This window comes from Acomys minous (genome assembly GCF_964271855.1).
Source record: "Acomys minous genome assembly, chromosome: 8".
In the NCBI taxonomy this organism is placed as follows: Eukaryota; Metazoa; Chordata; class Mammalia; order Rodentia; family Muridae; genus Acomys; species Acomys minous.
The window spans coordinates 109,698,136-109,720,951 of NC_140489.1; the positions used below are offsets into that span (position 1 = coordinate 109,698,136).

General features: G+C 36.6%; 1 long non-coding RNA gene across 3 annotated transcripts in view; it reads right to left on the reverse strand.

The window, feature by feature from the left end:
* Positions 1-22,816, reverse strand: part of LOC311603585 — a 66,892-nt gene that overhangs the window by 31,974 nt on the left and 12,102 nt on the right. For 2 of the 3 annotated variants that reach the window (XR_014781140.1, XR_014781142.1), the window contains exon 2: positions 10,758-10,805. This is a non-coding gene — a long non-coding RNA (uncharacterized lncRNA). Of the gene's footprint in view, positions 1-6,377; positions 6,450-10,757; positions 10,806-22,816 lie in introns of those variants that run through there. The other variant, XR_014781141.1, reaches the window with a different exon arrangement.

Sequence of the window (22,816 nt, forward strand, 5' to 3'; positions counted from 1 at the left end):
TGATACTTCCTTTTGAAGCTAAGAACACTTTCAGTCTTGCCTAATCCAGGAATTTTCTTAACAAACTAAAGACACAGCAGGGCATTCTAAACTTTACCTATAGGGAGAGGCAAATCAAAACTAAAGAAGGAAACATACAGGTCTACAAATAGAATTTTGAATGCCTCTATAATTAGCACTTCAGCACTGTTGCTTCATAATTAGCAGGTTTTGTCTGAGACTATTTTAGTTTCAGAAGAAGGATTTATAAAATATTTTTTAACTTGCAGATTGCAGCAGGACTAGATGAGATGACGTATGTAATTACCACTACAACTGAAGACGTGTCTGAAGATCTTGATGGAACCATCCTTGTTTAATACATTACTGGACTTCACCAATAAGCTTACAGTAGTATCAGCATTCCCCAAACACCAATTGTAAGATTCAACAGCCAAATGCCATAATTATAGAGAAATTAACTGTTGAAAAGTGTGTTTATTCACAATATCAATTTCACTGGGCTACTGCTAACTTCAGAGGACAGATCAACTAAATCCAGTGCTTTGATATGTCAGGACATAGGGCACCAAAATTGCAGACAGAAACACTCATGAGAAAGAATTCTGTCTGTAACTCAGTTGAAAAAGGCTGAAAATGAGAACTTGCTGTAGTGATACTATTTGGTTCACCAAGATTCTGACCTTGAAATGGATATTTACTTAAAGAAAGTATACTAGGGAGAACGCTCAGCATCAGCACTTATCCCTAGACAAAAGGACACGAGATTACCAAGCCCCATGTTGAAATGCAATGTAGTCAAGGGAAATGGCTCATCCTATCTCATTAGATGTTCTGAATAGCCGCAGAAACCCAAAGGGTGTCTTGTGGGTTCTTATTATACATAACTCATTACACATTTCAACATTCATAAAATATTTAGACTTGACATCATCTGTCGAACTCCCTAGATTGTTCTGATTTGTTTTAGATTGTAGTTTGGGATTTGCTTGTGTGGTAGTTCTGGAAATCTCATGAAACTTGATTGCTTATGACAATGGCTTGATAGTATTTTTTTTCTGTTTGTATTTGGATCATATTGCATGAGTTGTACTTAATTTACTGTGCTGAAAGCAGAATCCTGTTCTGACTCTACACCGCATTATGCCCCAAGCCTTTGCAGTGTGATTCTTAAATCTCTCTTGACGTTGCCTTTTTCTCACTGAGCAATTTTCTAATTAGTTAGTTTTCTTGCTAGGATTACTGAAATAATCTCTTCAGACATTTCAGAGTTTTGGTTTCTGTTCTTTGTTTTGTTCCCTGTTCTGCAGTCAATGTGATCAATTAAAAAACAAACTCAGTTAAGTTATGTTTTCAATGTCTATTAATGTTTTTTTTTTAGTCCTGAGGGTGAAGACCATCCTCATCATTAACCTTATAGACCTTACTGCAACATGCCCACCTGCATTTCACATTAAGACTCTGTCTCTTTGATACATACACAGATATGTTCAGGTACCATGGCTATTCCCTCTGAGTCACTTACCCATGAGATTCTCCTGTTTTTAAAAATGCACAACACACATACACGCATACACACACACACACAGAGAGAGAGAAAGAGAGAGAGAGAGAGACAGAGACAGAGACAGAGACACAGAGACAGAGAGACAGAGAAAGAGAGAGACACAGAGATAGATGCTTATTTTATATTAGAAATATGAAAATATCTCACACAACATTAGCACACAGATAGGACTTAGAACCATCTAAACTGAAATATCTTACATTTGGGTAAAGAAGTCTCTGAATATATTCCAAGAAGCCAGGGGGGAAATGCCTGACATTTAAACACAAATAAAAAGACTAGAGGTAGAGGCTGACCTGGCATTTGCTCGTCGTGGCCTCACATAAACAGAAGGCAAGTGCTGGCTTCATCCTGTCTCGTCGTTTCTTTCTCTCCCACCCTCTATCTGTAAATTGCCACCTGATTTTAATACCTATCAGTGCCCTTTCCCTCCTCACATAATATTCCTGATGATTTTCTTTTTTTTTCTCCTTTATTAATTTATTCTTGTTACATTTCAATGGTTATCCCATCCCTTGTATCCTCCCATTCTTCCCTCCCTCCCATTTTCCCCTTATTCCCCTCCCCTATGACTGTTCCTGAGGGGGATTACCTCCCCCTGTATATGTTCATAGGGTATCATGTCTCTTCTTGGTAACCTGCTGTCCTTCCTCTGATTTTCCTTTAGAGGTCAAAGCATTATTTTATTCTCTAGTCAGATAAATAATAAAATGATTATGTTCAGACACCATGTTGTTTATTAAAACAGAATAATAGAAACTCTGAAAGGACTGATTTCTGATGTGTTTTTATGTTACTGATGCTGACTATAATAGCCTTAAACACTTTGAGTAGTCCTCAAAAATATAATATTAAGATACGTGGAGAATTTTTTATGTCTAGCTCATGGATGAAAACTCAATATAAGATCTTCAGGAACTTTACCAAGATACCCAAGCTGGAAGTCAGAGGCCATACCTGGTCCAAGGCTGAGTGAGCTGTAGAACAAACACTGCCAGCCATCTGCGCTGTGCCCTTCCCCAGAGACAACCTCTGCCTGACAGCCCACTCAGCAGGAACCATTCCTAAGGTAGGCCAGCCTTCCAGTTTTCTGTGTTTACCATTGACTCCTGTTGTACAAAGATCTTTATCTCTACATCTATGCGTTTCTTATACATATTTTGCTCTTTTTGTCCTGGTTTGTCCTATCCTGATTTGTTTGTTCTTGTTTTTGTTGTTGTTGTTGTTTGTTTGTTTTTGTTTTGTTTGTTTTCTCTTGCTATTTGGTAGATGCCTTTATTTCAAGCAGAGACAAAGAATAATGCAGATCTATATAGAAGGAAAGGGTAAGAGAGACTGGGAAGAGTTGGGGAAAGGAAAAACTATAATTTGAATATACTATACAAGAAATCTATTTTCAATTTATGTAAAAGGGGTTGCTACAAACAGGTTGAGAACCACTGTTCTAAGTGTATTTTTTCCTGATAAGTTGCCAGCAACCCAACAGATCCTTCTAAATCCTAGGCTCGTAATCTCAAGCCTGACTTCACATGAAGGACCACCAGGTCTTCCCTTTCACAATGTTTTCAAGAGTAGGTGTTCTATAACACGACAGTTAATTAAATGATGTCTCAAAATGCACAGTTAGTCTCACTTAAACCACAAATCAGGAAAAATAACTATGCAGCTGACATGAAAATTGATTGATTCCCTAAGCTTCAGTGCAATGCTATGTTCACTGTGAGAGACAGCATGGAGGATACTTGCAAACAAGAATCTGCAGTAATATAATATGCAAAAGAAGAAGAAAACCAAACAAGCGTTTTAATTGATGACATAAAATGCTGTTCTATCCAAATGTTGGAAAATGGAAGAAACAGAATGTTAGGTTGATTATTTTTCTAGGAATGAAAGTAGGTCAAAAAAAAAAAGAAGATGCAACAGAAAGAAACATGAATCAGGATAAAATAAAAGATTTACAAAAAACTATTAGGGAAATTGGTTATTGTCTATTTTATTGCCTTGTCTCATACCATGTAAACAGTGCAAGGCCTGTGAGAAAAGCACACAAGCATGATATTGTAATAATAATAAAACTAATATACAAAAATCTCAATTTAATATCCAGTTTCCTCCTCGATGCATGTAAAACTTTGAAGAAGTTACAAAAAACACTCTCTGCCTAAGTAGTCAAGGAAGTATGTTATCAATGAATTCACATTATCTTGAATGTAATAAAAATGAATGTGCTTAATGCCATAACAAGACAGTACAAATATTAAGATCATTGTGTGTAACTTGAATTTGAACAGTTTGGTCTTTAGCCATACTGATAAAGTTCTCTGTTCTGAAAATGTGAAAGCCTTTCATATATTCACAAAGCCCTGATTACTTTCTGTATTTTCTGCTTGGGATAATGAAACTGTGAGAGACCTCATGTAGTATAAATATGCTTAAGTACCATAGTGATCAAAAGAAAACGAGGAAAAAGAAAGCATAGAATAATTATAACAATGAATTTTTAATTGAGAAAGAGGAATAGCTGTAGAGAACAGAGGATGCTAGGAATGAAGGCTCAGCAGATACACAGAGTATCCTGTCACCCCTGAGCTAAGACATGCTACCATAGCAAAGAAAAGCAAATCTGAAACAGATACTCTCTCCCCACAAATGATATTTATCCTTTACTATAAAAGTTATCGTTCTAGTATATAGGGTCATGGTGTAGTTTATTAATATGCTGCAGCCTGAGGTTGCCAGCAGGAAACTACTGAAGACTGACTGAGAACATAGGAATGAACTGGCTGGGACACTGGCAACACTTGTCAGAAAGGTAAGAGGCTAGGATAGTGATCCAGACATCCAGAGACAGGAAGGACTCTCAATAATGTAAGACATATCTGCATTAACATATGAATAGTACCACTTTTAATATAATATTTACTTTTGGGAGTGAAGAAAAACTAAACTAAAGATTCATAAGTTGGTTAACATTGAATGTAAGTATTTTAAATAGTATTAAAATTTAGCCATTGATTCTTTTATATTTATATGTCTATAAATCCTTTACTCTATTTTAATTGCATAATTTTTTTATTAAATTATTATGGTTATGTTATATAGATTGTTGTAGATTTTTTAAAAAATATAATAATATTATTCTTGCTTCCTAATGAACTGCAGATACTGCAACCAATTCCCTGAACTTAATTTGTATTTTAAAAGTTGTAAATTTTATATGGCTTAGAAAAAACATTTTTGTATGACAGATAAAAATAATTGTTGAGACTGAGATTGGAATGTAGAGTCAAATGTTGAAAGAGGTACTTCAGAAATTATAATAGAAAACTATTTTATACTTCTGAAATTTTTTTGTCCCCTGAAACATCAGGTTGTCTTGACAGTGTAGGTGATAATCACCACCAATCAATTTTTGTTACAATTAATTACATCAGTTGATAGATTTTAGCATCTTAGATTCAGGTAATTTTGACAATAGCTATGAGTTCTTGAAAATGTCTCATAAGCATCTAAGAAGATAGCTAAGAAATATTTAAAGTGTTTTACCTGCCAGTTCAAAGTTTGAATCCTGAGAACCCACATAAATACCAAGTAGACATATTGGTCCCCATAATTTTATCATCAAAATTATACCCAGGGCAAACTTGTTAGCAAGAAAAGTAATATCAGGAGCCCTGAGTTTTATTAGATCCCACCTCAGTGAGTAAGAGGGAAGGGTGATGAGGATGATTCCTGATGTCAACCTTGTGGGGGAGGGGCACATGCCTAAAACTGTCATAGGATAAGATAGCACTGTCTATATAGCTCAGGAAACTATGCAGAAAATAATCTCATATGATAATTTGTCCTATGGGCAGTTTTATTTAAAAAATAAAAGAAGTACAAGTTCCTGGATCTCATTTTCTGAAAATGTGGTCACCTGCATGTATATCATATTGGCAGGTAATTTTTCATAGATCTGATTTTTGGAATCAATTTTCATTTACCTTATTGACATTATCAACATCAGTCAGTCATTGTGGGCACTTCAGACTACAGCAGTTCCTGACGACCAGGCCCAGATGACAGGAATCTATTTTGAAGCTTAGAATTGGGAGCTACCTTCTGCTTAGATCTCCATGAATTTCAACATTATGTATGATAGTACTATAAAATGATATACTAAATTATCAATTGTTCATAAGCAGAGGCTTACCTCATTCATTCTGCTAATCACATTTGAGGTCACATGTATACATGCTCAGATATACAGAGAATATGTTTTGACAAGTGATCCCTCACAATGTATGTATAAAGAAAAGAACAAAAGAATCATTATTATAATTCAAATTATGCCAATGTGCACAGATCTGTGAAAATAAGTAATGTCAAAGGACTCAAGTAATATTTTCCTTATATAGACACATATTTCTTTTTGTCATCTATCCACTAACTCTCACAGATCCTACCAATCACTTTAACACAATAATAGGAAATGAGAGACATTAGTGATCATGCAGAAGTTCAGTAATCCTTAAATCATTTGCTTTGTTCAAGTAGAGGGATCATACAACCCAATGAACAAGGGTAATTTGAGAGTTGTGGGAAGGAACAAAATATGGGACAGTAATATAAATTCTTCCATTAAAAATTAAATTGAGGTGAAAGAAAACTTATTAGGATAAATAACTCACTCAGTGACATTTGATGCCAAATTATCAATTACCATTAGAATCTGTATATCTGAACCTTCTAATTTAATTCATTTAATACATAGTCTCTATGAGGAATACTCATTAAAGTCTTGTTTTCTTAATAAGTTTGAAATAACCTTGTTGTGGGGATCCTCAAGGAATTCTGTGCACAGTGATGCAGTTTCTTGTTCTCATGTATGAAGAGACTTATAAACAGAAAGAAAGAAGCCATCAAACAGAACATATATGTAGAAAAACATGTGTTTGAGAAAATAAAAACATAATCACTAGATAAGAGTATGTACATGTTAGCCACTTTCTTTCATTGCTATGAGAAAATACTAGACAAGCAAAATTTCATAAAAAGGTTGTATTTTGACTCATTGTCCATCAAAGCAAGAAGCCATGGCAGTTGGTCATAATGAACACAGAGAGATATGAATACAGCAGCCCAGTTTTCTTTCATCTGTGAACTTTTTGTTCAATCTGAGATCCCCAAACCATGAGTTCTGGTGTCCACACTTCAATTATATCTACCTTTTTAAATAAACACTGAAAACACCCCCAATACATACACTCAAAGGTTTCTTTTACATTACTCTTAACTTCAGTGAGGTTGACAATAAATGGGCATCACATTATCATTTAAAGTGCACTAAACAAATGTTAACTGAATGTCAGGACATTCAGCCTATTTCACCATGTAACACTAAATAAATTTTAAACTCACTGTAGAGAAGATGAATTATGATGTCATTCTGATGGACCCCAAAAAGGAGTTTATGTTATAATACTTTACCATATGCTTCCATGTTCTTTAACATACAAGATCAAATGTAATGTTCAAAAACATTCATGAGTTTAAAATAAATAGATCAAAAAAATCCATACTAGAACAGTATCATAGTTTTAACAGTTAATAACTTGCCTTGTGATTAAATTATGTTTCATTTAACAAATAAACAATATAGTTTGTTATTTGATTGTTAATTCACCAAATGTATAAATAATAGAAATTAAAAATAGGTGCAAAATATCTTGCTTTATAATAGTTAATACAATGAATAGGTGACAGTCAATATAATCTATAATCAAACACTGTTATTAAATGGACAGTGAATTATAATGAAAGAGTTTATACCAAAATTATACATAGTTCAAAGTGCTTTTCCAAATGAAACACTATACAGATGATTATAGGGAGATTTTAACAAGCACTTAAACTACTCTTGACTTTCTTTGCTATATATGGCAATGCAATTAAGGCTTATTGCTATAAAATCACATTTTTAGTATAAGAGGCTGAGGCTTTCAGGGTCAAGTATGGAGTATTTTTGTGATTATAAAGCACATACTGTGAGGTCTTAATCAAAAACAACATAATGCATCATGCAAATGCTTAGTCTATGTGTTTTGTTCTTTATTGTCCTGGAAAACATGCAGAATTGAAGTGTGTCTTCTCATTGGGAATTTAAAAATTGAGAGATTATATTGAATACACTTACATTTTCAAAGCGGAAATGACATACACAATAAAAAATGTATATCAAAACACAGGAGCCAGCTATGAGAAAACTTCCAATCCCCAAATCAGAATAATGTGATATGAGAAAGAATGTTAAAATTAAACAAATTATGTAATAAATATCCATGGGCCTATCCTAACACAGATAAATAACACTAAGGAAATTTTAAGAGCCACAGGGAAATATAATATTTTATGTGTGTGTTGTGTATGTGTGTGTGCATGTATGTGTGTGTGTGCGTGTGCATGTGAGTGTCCATGTATGTGTGTGTGCATGTGCATGTGAATGTGCATGGATGTGTGTGTGTGTGTGTGTGTGTGTTTAATGGAATTATGCCATACAGAATACAGAATCATCATTCTCCTTTCAAGAGGCATGAGTTATCTAATAAAAACCCCAGTGACAGATTGGGGAACATTTCTTCTTATTATTGGTCAGGAGAAAATAAGAGACTCCCAAATAATATGGGCTATTACCATTGCCCTTGGTTGCCTTCCAGAACCTGAAGGTAACTTCTGACTCTTGTAATCTTTCAACTCTTCCTTCAGTAATTTTCCTCTAAGCCTTAAGTATAAAAGTTATATTGTAGATGTATCAATTTGGGTTGAACTTGCCTTCATGTATTTTTCCTTATTTTGACATGCCCCAGACCTCTGTAATAGTCTCCATGTCACAAAAAGTCCACCAGTTGGAGTAATTCAGGCTTTATACCATAAATCTAGCCAATTGGCCATGGCTAGTGAAATTGTAGGTCCTGCAAAAGAACTTTTGTCTACAATTTTTGTATTCTAAATATTTAATATTTTCTCTTGGTCTCTGTTTATTAAGTAATATCTTATTTTATAAGATGAAAAAGATATCCTTAAGGAATATTCTGGCTCCTAGATATGTATTTACTTTCACTGAAGTTTTAAACCCTTTTCCTACAATATATTTTTATCATATTTTATCTCCCTCTATTCTTCCCAGAGACTATTTACCTTCCTTCTAACCCAATTTTATATTATTTCTCTTTTTCTACCTCACTCATAAAAAAGAAAATTAAAATTAAAATAAACAACTGAGCCAAGCTTAGTAGTACACACCTGTAATCCTCGCACTTGGGTAGACAAAGGCAGGCATATCTCTGTGAGTTTGAGGCCAGTCTGGTCTACAAGTGAGTCCCAAGACAACTGAGGAAGGTTACACAGAAAACACTGTCTTAGGGTCAGGGGACTGAACATAAAAGAAGCCAAAAGGACAAATAGAGCATAGATTTATTGTGTGTGGTCTAACTACTCCTGTCAACTTTATCCTCACCAAATAATCCTTTTGAAACAAATGAAGACTGTTGCAGAGAGCCACAACTTGGCAGGGTGCAAAAATTCCTTGAATATGGCTTGCTCAACCCTACATTACAATGGAACTCCTACATCTAAGACTTAGGGAAAACTACTGAAGAGATGGTGATAAGATTGTAAGAGACAGAGGAGTGATGTTTGTTGCTAGAGAGTGTCCATTAGACATGAAAGGGCAACTACACCTATGTCTCAACAATATAGTTGATTGAACAAGAATTACATAATGAGAACACCAATTTTCATGCCAGTGTGGCCAGGAAGATTCCACAAGGTTCTACAAATGAAGAGAAAAAGTTGTCAATGGATGCTCAAAGTGGGAAAATCAGTATCTTCCAAGGAAGAGCTCCCACATATGTTGGCCAAACTCATGTGGTCCATGCATGTGTCTGTGTCTGTGTCTGTGTCTGCGTGTGTGTGTGTGTGTGTGTGTGTGTGTGTGTGTGTGCGTGTGCGTGTATGAGTTAGGGTATGGATATGTGTATGTGTGTGTATGTGTATGTGTGTGTATATGTGTATGTTTAAGTTTATGTGTGTTTGTGTATGTCTATGTATATATAAACACATATAGGAACAAGTATATACACACATATATATATCAATATAATTAAAGAACAAGTCACAAATTTCAGAGTAGGAGGCATTGAGAAGATGAAAGGGGTAAGGAGAGCAGGAGTGATGCAGATGCACTACCCAACTATGAGTTCTCAAAAAAAATAATAGTAATAATAGTAGTAGTAGTAGCAAGAAGGATCGAGAAAAAAAAAGCAAAAGATGGTATTTCTGGTTGATGTCTACCTTTCTATGCTCAAAATAGTTAATGTAATCTCCCTTCTCTCTTTTCAGGTATTTCAGATGCTGTTTTCAACTGAGTTCTGGCTTCTTCAGGGAAGTTTCCAGATACATTTCTCCTGAAGGCTTGCTGCCAGGGGATCAGGTTTACACCCTGCTTTATCTCTAGCAGAGTAGATAACACCCTTGGGGAAGTAGAAGTATTTGTCTCTTGTTAAGGTAAGCTGCACTTCTCCCATCTGGAAAGTAGCTATGGGCAACAGGCAGAGAATTATCATGTACACACAGATTAAAGTCCATGTAGGAAGGGCAGATATGGAAGCAGAATTTCTTTGGATATCAAAGAGGTTCAATTACCAGCATTCTTTCAGCTCTGAGTAGAATTGAATTTGCCCATTATCTGAAATGAGGTGCAGCAATTGATAGCCTAAGAGATAAATGTCTTTTATACAACCAGGAAAAAACATGATGAGCATATTAAAATACATTTATCATTATGGAGCAAAGACAAATATAAACCAGACTTTCAATATCAAAGAGACACAAGGAACATTGCATTTTATAGGTGTAACTTTACACAGTGAGGATATATGGTACTTGTAGAATATGTTTGCTATTTTACAATAAACTTTGGTCAAGAATATAGACTATTTCTAAACACCATCTACAATAGAGTCCCTTGGAATGATTCTGCAGTCAAGGAGAACTGGGTAACCAAGAAGAACTGGGTACCCAAGATTGCATTCATCTTTGCTCCATGTCTAAAGTATTCTTGCCATTTTATAGCATTTTAGAATAGCCCATAAAATGTTTTCAAAGGGCAGCAGTCTACAGAGTTATAAATATCTCTCAGAAATTTTACCTTCATATTTCTTGTGGGGCATCAGCTTCCTTCTCTTCTCCCAAGATCCTATTGAAAAACAGAGTTGAAATTTTGTGGGTATGTTTATATGTGGGAGTAAATAATAAGAACCTTACAGAAAACAGTGCTTTAAAGAAGATATAGGAAACACAAGCCACCGTGTCATTTAGAATATTAATGTTACCTTAGAATCATCAATTCCATATCTCTAGCACATATTAGAAGTGGTGTTAGGAATATGAAATTAAAGATGGCCTCTCAAAGTACACATTTTTTTAAAATCACCGTTCCTTGTTTTTCTTAATTCAGTGATAAGTTTTATTCTTGCTGTGTTGGCATTAATATTATAAGTGTTCATCTTGTTATTTCATTGTGGAAATAAACCAAAACAGCAAAGAAAAAAAAAAAAGAAAATCATCAAGTTTTTGATTTCCAAAGCATTCCACCAATCCAGCCCTGATATCACTATATTTCTATTCTACTCAAGACAATTAGTTGTCTGTCATATTTCAATTTGCATATAATGTTTTCTATAGAAAAAAATGAGATAAATTTTAATTATCTAAAATACATCAGTGAAGGTTGTTGTCTCATAGTCTGAGTTGCTCTTTGTAGCTCCCAATTTTCTTTAACAAACCATTCCCTGAAGAGCTGATGTGACTCCATTTTGTCAGCAAGCACCATCTTGAGCCTGTCCCTAAGTTCCCCTTTGTTGCTGAAAAAACAAAAATCGACAACAACCACCACAAAACACTAACAGTTCCAGGAAAAGAACCACAGTAAGTCTGAGCCAGTCAGGGACAGCTAGAAAGTCCCTAATGTCCCCAGATGTTATAGGCAGATTGCTTAAGCATTTCATATCAGGCTCAATCAATCCCTAGGGCCAACCCAACCTTGTTAAATTTCAATCAATCCTGTAACTGCCAAACCGGAAACTTCAGTTCCTTGTTGTAATCACAATAAAAACCCTACCTAATGGTGGTTCGAGGCTCTCACTACTGATCTTCCACTCCAGTGAGTTTCGAGGGACATCAGGCTTGAACTGGGATAAAAGCTTCTTGCTTTTGCGTATGGCTTCAGACTCCTGGTGGTCTTGTGGATCAAGTGATCTGGCCATAGCATCCTCTATTGCTTTAAGAGTGACCACAGTCTCAGATTAATTTTTGAAAACATTTAACTTTCTACAACGTTGTCTTGCAAAGCTGTCCTGTTCTGATGGCGGGAACATGGAGGGTGCAGGAGTCAGCATGCAGTTTGCTGAGAGGAATGAATACTGTCATGTCTGATCTAGCGTCAGTGTCCAGTTCTTTTTTTTTTTCTGAAAACATAACTTCTCACAAGCATTATACAGTTCTAACATTGTGATGGTATGAGATGTGCAGGATGTACAGAGCAATTAAGGCTGCTTCTCTGCTCATTGTATGAGTAGAAGTAAGACATTTTCAAATCTTCCTTCATGCCATACCAAAATGGCTTCTAGCAATAAGTCACAGATTATGTGTCCAACATGAAGACTTGTCTATGCATAAACTTTTGTATCTCAGCCAGCAACTTCCTTAGACATAAGAGAAATGCAAATCAAAACAACTCTGAGATTCCATCTTACACCCATCAGAATGGCTAAGATCAAAAACTCAAGTGACAGCACATGCTGGAGAGGATGTGGAGAAAAGGGAACACTCTTTCATTGCTGGTGAAACTGCAAACTCATACAACCATTTTGGAATTCAGTCTGGTGCTTTATCAGAAAACTGGGAATAGGGCTACCTCAAGACCCAGCTATCCCACTCTTCGGAATATACCCAAAAGATGCTCCTCCACACAACAAGGACACATGATCACCATGTTCATAGCAGCCTTATTCATAATAGCCAGAACCTGGAATCAACCTACATATCCCTCAGTCAAAGAATGGATAAAGAAACTGGTACATTTACACTATGGAATATTACTCAGATATTAAAAACAAGGAAATCCTGAAATTTGCAGACAAATGGATGGACCTGGAAATGATCATCCTGAGTGAGTCAACCCATACCCAGAAAGATACACATGGCATATAATCACTTATAAGTGGACATTAGACCAACAGAGATGTACCATGAAAGTATTTACTTAGCCAGCGATTAGGATGGATACCGGGATTCCTACTGGGACTCTAGGTGACAGAAGTAATGAATAATGGAGAAATAGAAGGATCTAGAGGGTCCTAGAAACCTACAAGAAGACCCTTAAGTCTGGCGGACCTGGACCCAGGTGGGTAACCGCAAACTACTTTACCAACCAAGGACAATGCATGCAATAAGCCTAGAACCCCTTTGCAGTTCTAGCCAACAGACAGCACATTCTCCACAACTGTGTAGAGAGCAGGGATTGACTTGGACATTAACTCTTGTGCCCCCTATTTGACCAGTTCCCCTTGGTGGGGAGACCTGGTGACACTCAGAGGAAGAGTAAGCAGGCTACCAGGAAGAGACTTGATAGGCTTTGATCTTATAGTAGTGGACAAGGTCCCCTTCTGTCACAGATCTAGAATAGGGGAATAGGATGAAAGAGGGAGGAAGGAGGATCAGGAAGATACAAGTGCAGGATAACAAATGGGATGTACTCTGAATAAATTACTTACATAAAAAAATTAAAAAAGAAAAAAATTAACAATATTTGTATTGGACTTCTTAAGTAGTTCAATATGAAAACAAGGATCTACTTAGAAAACTACAAATTGCAATATCTTTCTTTGCACATATATAAAAATTAACACATGTATACATACATACATACATACATGTGTATGTATGTATGCTGTAAGAAGATACTAGGCCATATAACATCCAAAACCTATAAAAATACTGTAAGAAAGGATTCCTGTAATGATGTTTCTCAAAGTCTATGCTCAGTATCATCTGGTAATTCACTGCTGAAATGTACCTCTTACAGCAATGAAATCGTTGATTCACTTAGCCAGGAATCCTAAAAGCTTTTCTCGTAATTTGTCCTCTGTTCTCTGATTTCATGGACCTTTGAGCTTCTTGTCCACCACATACTACGGATTCTAGATGGCATGGATAGCCAGAACATGACCCTCTCTCTTTTCTTCTCTCTCTCTCTCTCTCTCTCTCTCTCTCTCTCTCTCTCTCTCTCTCTCTCTCTCTCTCTCTCTCTCTCCTCTCCCTCTCCCCTCCCTCTCCCTCAACCTCTCCCTCTCCCTATCCACCTTTCCATCTCTTTTTCTCTCTTTGTCTGACCCTCACCCCCTCTCTTTCCTTCCCTTCCTTCCTTCTTCTTGCTCTCTAGGTCATTTCCTCTACTCCCTCCCTCCCTCCATCCACTCAATGTCTCTATGTCTCTCTTCTCCTTCTCTACACCATTGTCTTTCCTTGATCCATTACTGCTCCTTTCACAGTACATTTCTTCTTTTTTATTTAATTTTATGACTTCACTGCCTACTACCTCTCTTTCCAACCTGTTCTCATGCTCCAGTCCTTCTGCCTCCTCTCAAATTTATTTAATTATTATTGTCACATATATATGAACAAATGCAAATAAACAGAAAACCTAAGGATTAAACTAGGCCCTACAGCAAACAGACCACCAGATATTCGCAGAAAAGTCCAACAAACACTAAAGTATAAACTTTCTACTCAACATCTCACAGAAACCTCCCTCTTTGGACACTGATTATTCAAGCCTTTGGGAATTACAACTCTGACTCTTCTAAATTTGGGACTTTTAAACTAGAAGGAAACTTTAAGATCGTATAGTCCACTCACACAGTTGGTTCAAGGGTTTAGAGAACTGAAGCCTAAGAAATATTTGGAATCATTAGAAATAAAAACAAACATTATAGTTCCCAATCCACTAGAATCTCAACATGTCTCTTCTTGTTCAAATATCTCTTTTTGAAAAAGGATATCTGCACTGTTTTTTGCTTAGTTTCTCATCACTATAAACATACTAATTATGCCAGGCAGTGGTGGTACATGCCGTTAATCCAACACTTGGGGGCAGAGGAAGGTGGATCTTTGTGAGTAGGCACACTCCTTTAATCTAGGACTCTGAGAGTTAGAGGCCAGATCAGTCTACAGAGTGAGTTCCAGGACAGCCAAGGCTACACAGAGAAACCCAGTCTTGATAAAAGAAAAAAAGAAAGAAAGAAAGACAAACAAAAGAGTAAGTTTTAGGTTGAAGTTTTTGTGGGTGGGTTGGTGTCCCCCTTCTTCCACTGAAGTCCTGTCTAGTCAGATGGTGTCTTCTTCAGTCTCCATGACCCCTGCTACTAGGAGTCTCATGTAGAGTCACCCCCATATGCTATCAGAAGCCTACCTTGTCCTAGGTCTCCAGCGTGTCACAGAGATGCCTTGGCCCATTGTTTCTCTTCACTTTGAAGACTCTTTGGCCTCCCTCTCCTGCTCTCCCCAGGTCTGATCTCCACCCTCATTTCTCTCTGATCTCTATCTCCTACCTTGTTCTCTTTCTTCAACCAGTTCCACTGTCTATTTTCTCTTCCAAGCGGTTTTAAGCATCCTCCCTTGGGTCCTCCTTGTTACTTATCTTCTTTGGGCCTGTGAATTGTAGTGTGTTTATCCTGTGCTATATGACTAAAATCTGCTAATAAGTGAGTACATAATGTGTGTGTCTTTCTGGGTCTGGGTTACCTCACTCAGAATGGTCCTTTCTAGTTCCGTCCATTTGTCTGTTTTTTTTTTTTTTTTTTTTTTTTTATGATTTTCTTGTTTTCAAAGCAGAATAAGTGCTGGGCATGGTGGTGCATGCCTTTAATCCCAGCACTCAGGAGGCAGAGGCAGGTGGATCACTATGAGTTCTCGACCAGCCTGGTCTACAAAGCAAGACCAGGAGAGCCAAGGCTACACAGAGAGACCCTGTCTTGAAAAAACAACAACAACAACAACAACAACAACAACAACAACAACAACAACAAAATAGCAGAGTAGTATTCCATTGTTTAAATGTATCACAATTTAATTATTTATTTATTTATTTATTTATTTATTATTTTGGTTTTTCGAGACAGGGACTCTCTGTGCAGCCTTGGCTGTCCTGGATTCACTTTGTAGACCAGACTGGCCTTGAACTCACAGCAACCCGCCTGACTCTTCTTCCCAAGTGCTGGGATTAAAGGCATGTACCACCATGCTGGGCTTCACAATTGCTTTATTCATTCTTTGGTTGAGTGACATCTAGGTTGTTTCCAGATTCTGGATATTATGAATAAAGCTGCTAGGAACATAGTTGATCAAGAGTCCTTGTTGTATGGTAGAACATCTATTGGGTATATACTGAAGAGTGGTAAAGCTGGGTCTTAAAGTAGAGTTGTTCCTGATATGTGCAGGGATAAAAATAGAGCAGAGATTGAGGTAATGTCCAACCAATGCCTGGCCCAATCTGAGACCCACCCCATGGGTGAAAGCCAGGCCCTGATACTATTAATGATACTCTGCTTTGCTCACTGACAGGATCCTAGCATAGCTGTTGTCTGAAAGGCTACACCCAACAGCAAATCCAAAGAGATGCTGAGACTCATAGCAAAACACTGGGAAATGTTTACCACATCTTTTGGAAAAGGGGAGGGGGGCACAATGAATAGAAAGACTTGGAGGTGACAGGAGCTGCAGAAGAACCAACAGAGCCAATTAACCAGGGCCCACAGGGGCCTTTGGAGTCTGAAGTACCATCCAAGGGCCATGCCTTGGATGACTGGATCCAGGCCCCCTACACAGATGTAGCCAATGGGGAGCTCAGGATCCACTGGGTATCATAGTAAAGGCAGCAGGGTGGCTATCCCTGACATACTTGGTTGCTTGGTTTTTTATCTCAACCCCTTGGCAGGGCTGCCTCGCCACAGGGGGAAAAGATGTGCTTAGTCCTGACACTTGATGAGCTGTCATGGGTGGGTAAGAGGGGCCTACAGTTTTCTCAGGATGGGGGAGCAGGGAGGAGGGAAAAGGAATAGAATGTAGGACCAGGAGGAACGGATGGAGGGGGTTATGATCAGGATGTAAAATGAATACATAAATTAACTTAAATTTTTTTAAAGAAAAAAAGTTAAAAACAGAAAAGAAAAGAAAAGAAAAGAGAAAAAGGAAAATAAAGAAGAACAAAATTCACTAATATAATGAAGAACAACATAAGAGAATTTTCCCTATATGTATACAAAAGCTGACATGACCATAAAAAAAGACACCCAAAAATGAGGCACAATTATTCCAATTCCCAGTACAATAAATAGTGTTAACATTAGTGAAAACAGATCCGTAAATGATTGATTGCATGTTTACCTCTACTGGTAGCTAGCAAACTTTATCTGTCTAGCAAGGGGAGGCTGGTAGATCTTCCAGAATTAATCACTGAAGTTAGATATAGCTGAGGAGGATACAGCAGAGAGTCGTCAGAACTGTCTCAGGCACCACTATACCAAAAGTGGCAGGGAAGTAGAAATGAGTCACAGATAGAATAAGGGAAGACCGAAAACAAAAGAGACGCAGGAAGGATGAGTACCAACAGCTACATGACAAAACCTTTTATTTTATGCTTGTTTCCATGTACTGTGGGAACACCAATCATGTATGGAACAACCTTGCCGAGCGGAAGGCTGACAACTAAAAACGTGAGGAATGCTTCTGTCTATTTTAACTGCTCTTCAATTCATTTCCCACTAGCAAGCGTCCAGATTTCAGATGTTGCCACCCAATGGACTGGCGGGAGAATGGGGACTGCTGCATTCATCATTTCAAAAGCACACTCGGTCAGAAAACAATAGCAACATTCAGGATGAGACTATATGAAAAGTGCTTCAGATGGATGGACAGCAAGGTAACTGTCAGTAAGAAAGCAGTCATTTCAGGGTGTGTATAAAGTAGCTCAATTTCAGTGTGCAAAAACAAAAGATAAGGGAGCCAGGAAATGAACATGGAGTATATTAATTATCGAAGAAGTTGCCTTGACTCTAGTCTGTGTTTTCTTGCTTTCTGTGACTTATTCTTTTGTTTTGTTTTGTTCTGTTATGTTTGTTGTTATTCTTTTTCTCATATACATTTATTTTTATTGCACATGCATAAAACAAACTACATGCAGCAGAGAGAACCATGAGACAATCATGAGTTATATAAGTGTTACATTCATAGTGATTTGCCTATTTGCGTTCGTCAAACTTGAAGTAAACATCTTTCCTGTCTTGCTGGGTCTAAGTTTCTGAGAGAAATTCAACATCTATCCTATCTCATCTCTATTAATATAGTTCCTTTATCTTGATCTAAAAAGATCTAATCCCTTAACCAACTAAACTTGATTGTAAAACTAAACTATCTGGTCTTCAATACCCCTCAGAGACTTGAGAAGAAATAAGGCTTAAATTCCTGAGTGAACCAGCAGTGCAGGTTAGCAGCTTCCAAAATGAAAAAAATGACTGAGAGGGTTTACTGCCTGAACAGTCACCCAGCACTCTCTATACTGTTGGAACCTCCTCTTTGGCCTTCAAGGCCAATATCTCTGCCAGACTTATTCATGAGGCAGAAACTATTGAGGACTTGCTTCCCCTGTCTTGGCAGAGTTTGGCTGTTGACTCTGCCTGCATCTAAGAAGCCCATTTTTAGGCAGAATTCTGTTTGTGGCAGGAACAAGGACATTTTGCCCAGTGACTTGTTTGCCACATTTGAAGCCATCTCCACTAGAAGGTTCTTTGATGCTCATTATCTTCTTTGAGGGCAGCTGGGTGTTGTCAGGAGTTAACTTGTCTTTTGTCAAAGAAACTTTGGATAATAAAAACATCTTTAAATGCCATATTCTGTGTGTCTCTGAGGCTTTTGAAGACCTTATTAAACTGTTTTACCTGATATATCTATAGAGTTATATCTATCTGTTAGACTTAGGATATATATTATTGTGCTAGAATCTGACAAGTATTTGACATGCCCATGTTTTGTATCAGTATACTAGATTCTATACCAATGGCTTAGACATAACCTTCATTATGAGCAAAAATTAAGGTCTTGAGTTATAGAGTAGGTGAAACATCTACCTTTTCTTCTATCCTCTATATTTCTATGATTCTCTTTCTTTCTTCTCAGATCCTATCTGAGGATGAAAGATAAAGGAAAGAGATGTCCATGAGTTCTGCTTAGTTTTTTCTCTGTATAAGACCAATAATACCTACAACCACCTCCCAATAAAAATAAGCATTTGTAGATCAAGTGAGCCAACAGAAACCTACCCCACCCCCCTTAGAGGGAATGGGATGTCATTCTCTTGAGGTTTCTTCAGTCTGAATTGGTGTGAATAATACCTTAGAAAGAGCCCAAAATGGGGGAAATGCTTAAGCAAACCAGAGAATGCATTTGTGGTCCAGATTCTAAATGTTGAGAGATTCGGGGCTTAATAGGACATTGAAATGTTGGTCCAAACTGGATCTGAAGCTTTCTACAGTGCTGTCCAGGAAGCTGTCTAAATCTGATGGGTAACAGCAACAGAGGCATCTGGGGCTAGAGCAAGGAGGATGCAGGATGTCAGCATCCAGCATGCTGAAAAGAATGGATCCTGCCAGGTCTGATCCAGCATCAGTGTCTGGTTCTTTTGTTCTGAAAACATAATTTCTCACAAGCATTTACAGTCTTAACATTCTGTGACTTATTCCTAAGTATTTTTTTGTCAGAACTCTTAGGTTTATGCTAGGTTTCACTGCAGTTCATTTATTTGTTTAGTTTCCCATTCAGTGGTAAGGTGTTTTGAGACAAGGTATTGCTCTTCCATGGTTTCATCCATAGTATTCTTCCCAGGAAATAGTAGTACACTCAGGGCCAGGTTCCATTCTGCTTTCCCTGCCTCTCACATCATCTCTGCCTTGAGATATACAGTATAGGATGGGCTGTGCCCTGGTCATGTACCACGAAGTCACACTCACCACCTCTAGTGTAAACCTGTAGCCATGTTCCTTTAACATCTATTTTTTTCTTTTCCACTAAAAGTAAATTTCCTAAAGAGAAATTGTCACTTGATTTTAAAAATATTAAACCGTTAGAAATACTCCATTTTTAAAAATATACATATATAACTCAAGCTCCTTGGGATGAATGTAAAAATCTCTCATGTCAATCTTCACAGCTAGACATCCTGCCTACTTCCCCACTTTCTTATTAGTAACATTTGCGGCACTATCCTTCTCTCCTGGAGTAGCCATTTTCACCTAGCAAGGACTTGATCACTCTCATGATATTTCCAATGACTCAAGATCTCAAGATTTAACACTGCCAGATGTTAGCAATGAGCAACTACCAAAGGGTCTTTATATAAAATATATATTCCCTGTAAATTCAAAGGTAGGTGTGGCCAAGAGATTACTGTGAAAATAAACTGTGAAGAAAAGTGACTCATGAAAAAGAAATGGTCAGTGCGCAGCTCCCCATTTCTCTCTCTTGTCTACTGAGATGAGAGTAGTAGCCTATTTTAATAAAGAAGTCCAAACTACTGAAGAACAATTGCTTCTAGAGTGAACAGGATCCTCAGCTGAGTCAATGCAGAGGTTAAACTCTTCTTTTGCTATCTTCTCCTGAGTGGAACTAATAATTTTCACTTCTTGTGTCTACCTTCGGCTGTAAAATATGTGAAAATACTGTGTCCATGGTGTTTTGGTACAAAGGAGTAACAAAGAAAAACGAAATAGAAAATGAGGAAGTAACTGGGGGTGACCATCAAAGCCTGACTAGTGGACATTTAGCACTTGCCACTCTACAAGCTACAAAACCACTTGTAGCTGTTTTCTTTTTTGCCTCTACTTGTTCCTAAGGATATGAAGTCGGCTTGACCCAAAGGAAAGTACATTACAGCTTTTCATCCCCATAGGTGCAACATTAAGGGATATACTTTATACTAGTATAAAAATAAGAACATGCAGAACCAATTCCTCAAGACTAGCTGCAGCAATGTTTATGTGTATTAAATGAATGATCAAGGAAAAATTGATTTCATTTTCCATTAAAAATTATGTTCAGTTTATGGAGAGAGAGAAAATCTCTCATAGAGGTATTTTAAGGGAAAACCCTGCAGGCTTCAAAAATCTAAATGCTAAATGCTTTGGGTACCATATGTTGAAGATGAACATCATGCCTCCAGGACTAAAACAAACAGTGATATTTTCCCACTGCTTTAGATCTGATAGATACCCGCTAACCTTGGTAGAACTTTTTGGAGTATCACTGACACACATGAGTGCCAACACATCTTATCAATGGCATACATGATCATCAACACATGTAATTATTGCTACAGGTAATCACTGACACATGTGCAGTATTGATTCTCCTCCAATTTTCTCTCTTAGAAACTCTGGCACAATTTGAGATTGTTCCCTCAAAATACTTTCAGGTATGAAATCCAAACGAGAAAAGACCTTTTTATAGAACCACACATTCCAACCATGAATCTATATCCAATTTAAATCTTTGCTGTACAATTTTTCATGACATTTCTAAAAGCTTAAATAGATAGTAAAACCTTATAAATACAAAAATAAGAAAAAGTAGTGTTTAGTTTCTGATCTTAAATACATTCTATATTACCCTGAAATGTAAATTAAAATCATATAGCTTGTGTTTGTAATTGCAAATTAAATACTTTATCTGAAAAAATTCATAATGAAGTACATATCAAAATTTTTGATTCTTTAACACAATCAGATTATCTAATTTAATTTTTATTATAATCTTTTAAGTTTCCTCTAGAAATAACATTGGATTTATCAAAAATAAATGTTTGGTAGATCTATGTAACTATAATACCAAAGACTGTTTCAAAAATTTCACTATATTTGACATAGTCATATAAAATTTTAAATAACTTTACTGATATAAAATTAGATTTTAAAAATATAATTTGAAAATCCTAGCACTCGGGAAGGCAGAGGCAAGCAGATCCCTGTGAGTTCGAGGCTAGCCTGGTCTAAAAAGCAAGTGCAGGACAGCCAAGGCTAAACAGAAACAGACACACTGTCTCTAAAACAAACAAACAAAAACAATCCCCCAAACAAAAACAAACATAAGAACAAACAAAAACAAAAACAAAGAAAACGAAAGAAAAGAAAAACAAAATTCTCTCTTTTATTGGAATTATAAGGGAACTTCAATGCATTCACATTCTTACTAATTTTTACTATCAGTACTGTGCACAGGTACCTAGCCAATATGAAGCAGTTGAACTTTATAGAAAAAGATTTGAAATGACAAGTCCTTGAGTATGCTCGGTTTGATATAAGAGGCTACACTTGGTTGAATTTACATTTCAAATGATCTCTTTCAGGATAGAGTATGTTTCTCTCTTCTTTAAAGGCAAAGAGGAGAGTTTCCATTTCCAAGCATAGAAAAATTAACAACTTGATTTAAATGGTTGTTCTTTATACTAAATGTACTTGAATAGACATTTATATATGTTATTGATAAAGAAATTCAAAAGGAATACTATAAGCTGCTTGCAGAAGTCGAAAAAAAACTCTCTATCATCTATCTATCTGTCTGTCTATCTCTATATCTGTATATTTAGCTATATATTCCTTTTTAATTTTTTCTTGACCTATAGGTGTATTAATGGGTTTTTATTACTTCATAGGGAAAGGCTCTTACCCAGGGAACTACTTGGGCCATCAATTATGAATTTCCCATCAGGTATGACATTCTAAGATATTCAATATCAAGGTAACAGGTACAGCCCAAATTACTAACTCCATCACTGAGCTGTAGGGCTAAAGGTGGAAAAATTAAGTTAGACACAATTTTCACATTAGGTAAGAAAAATAAGAAGTAAGCCAATATAAAACAATTAATTCATATTCCATAACATTTCATAGGACTATTTTTATTAAAGTAATATTTTACCATGTTTCCAAATATTTCCAAACATTATAGATAGGTTTTAAACTTCTGTGCAATTTTTAAAAATACTCATTTTTCTTTGTTACCTGTGTTTTGTGTCTTCTGTAGCTTAATGACCAAAACTTCGATAGCAATGGATAGTGTCTATGGTGTTTCCTGCCTTATTTTCTTTTTATTTTTAATTGC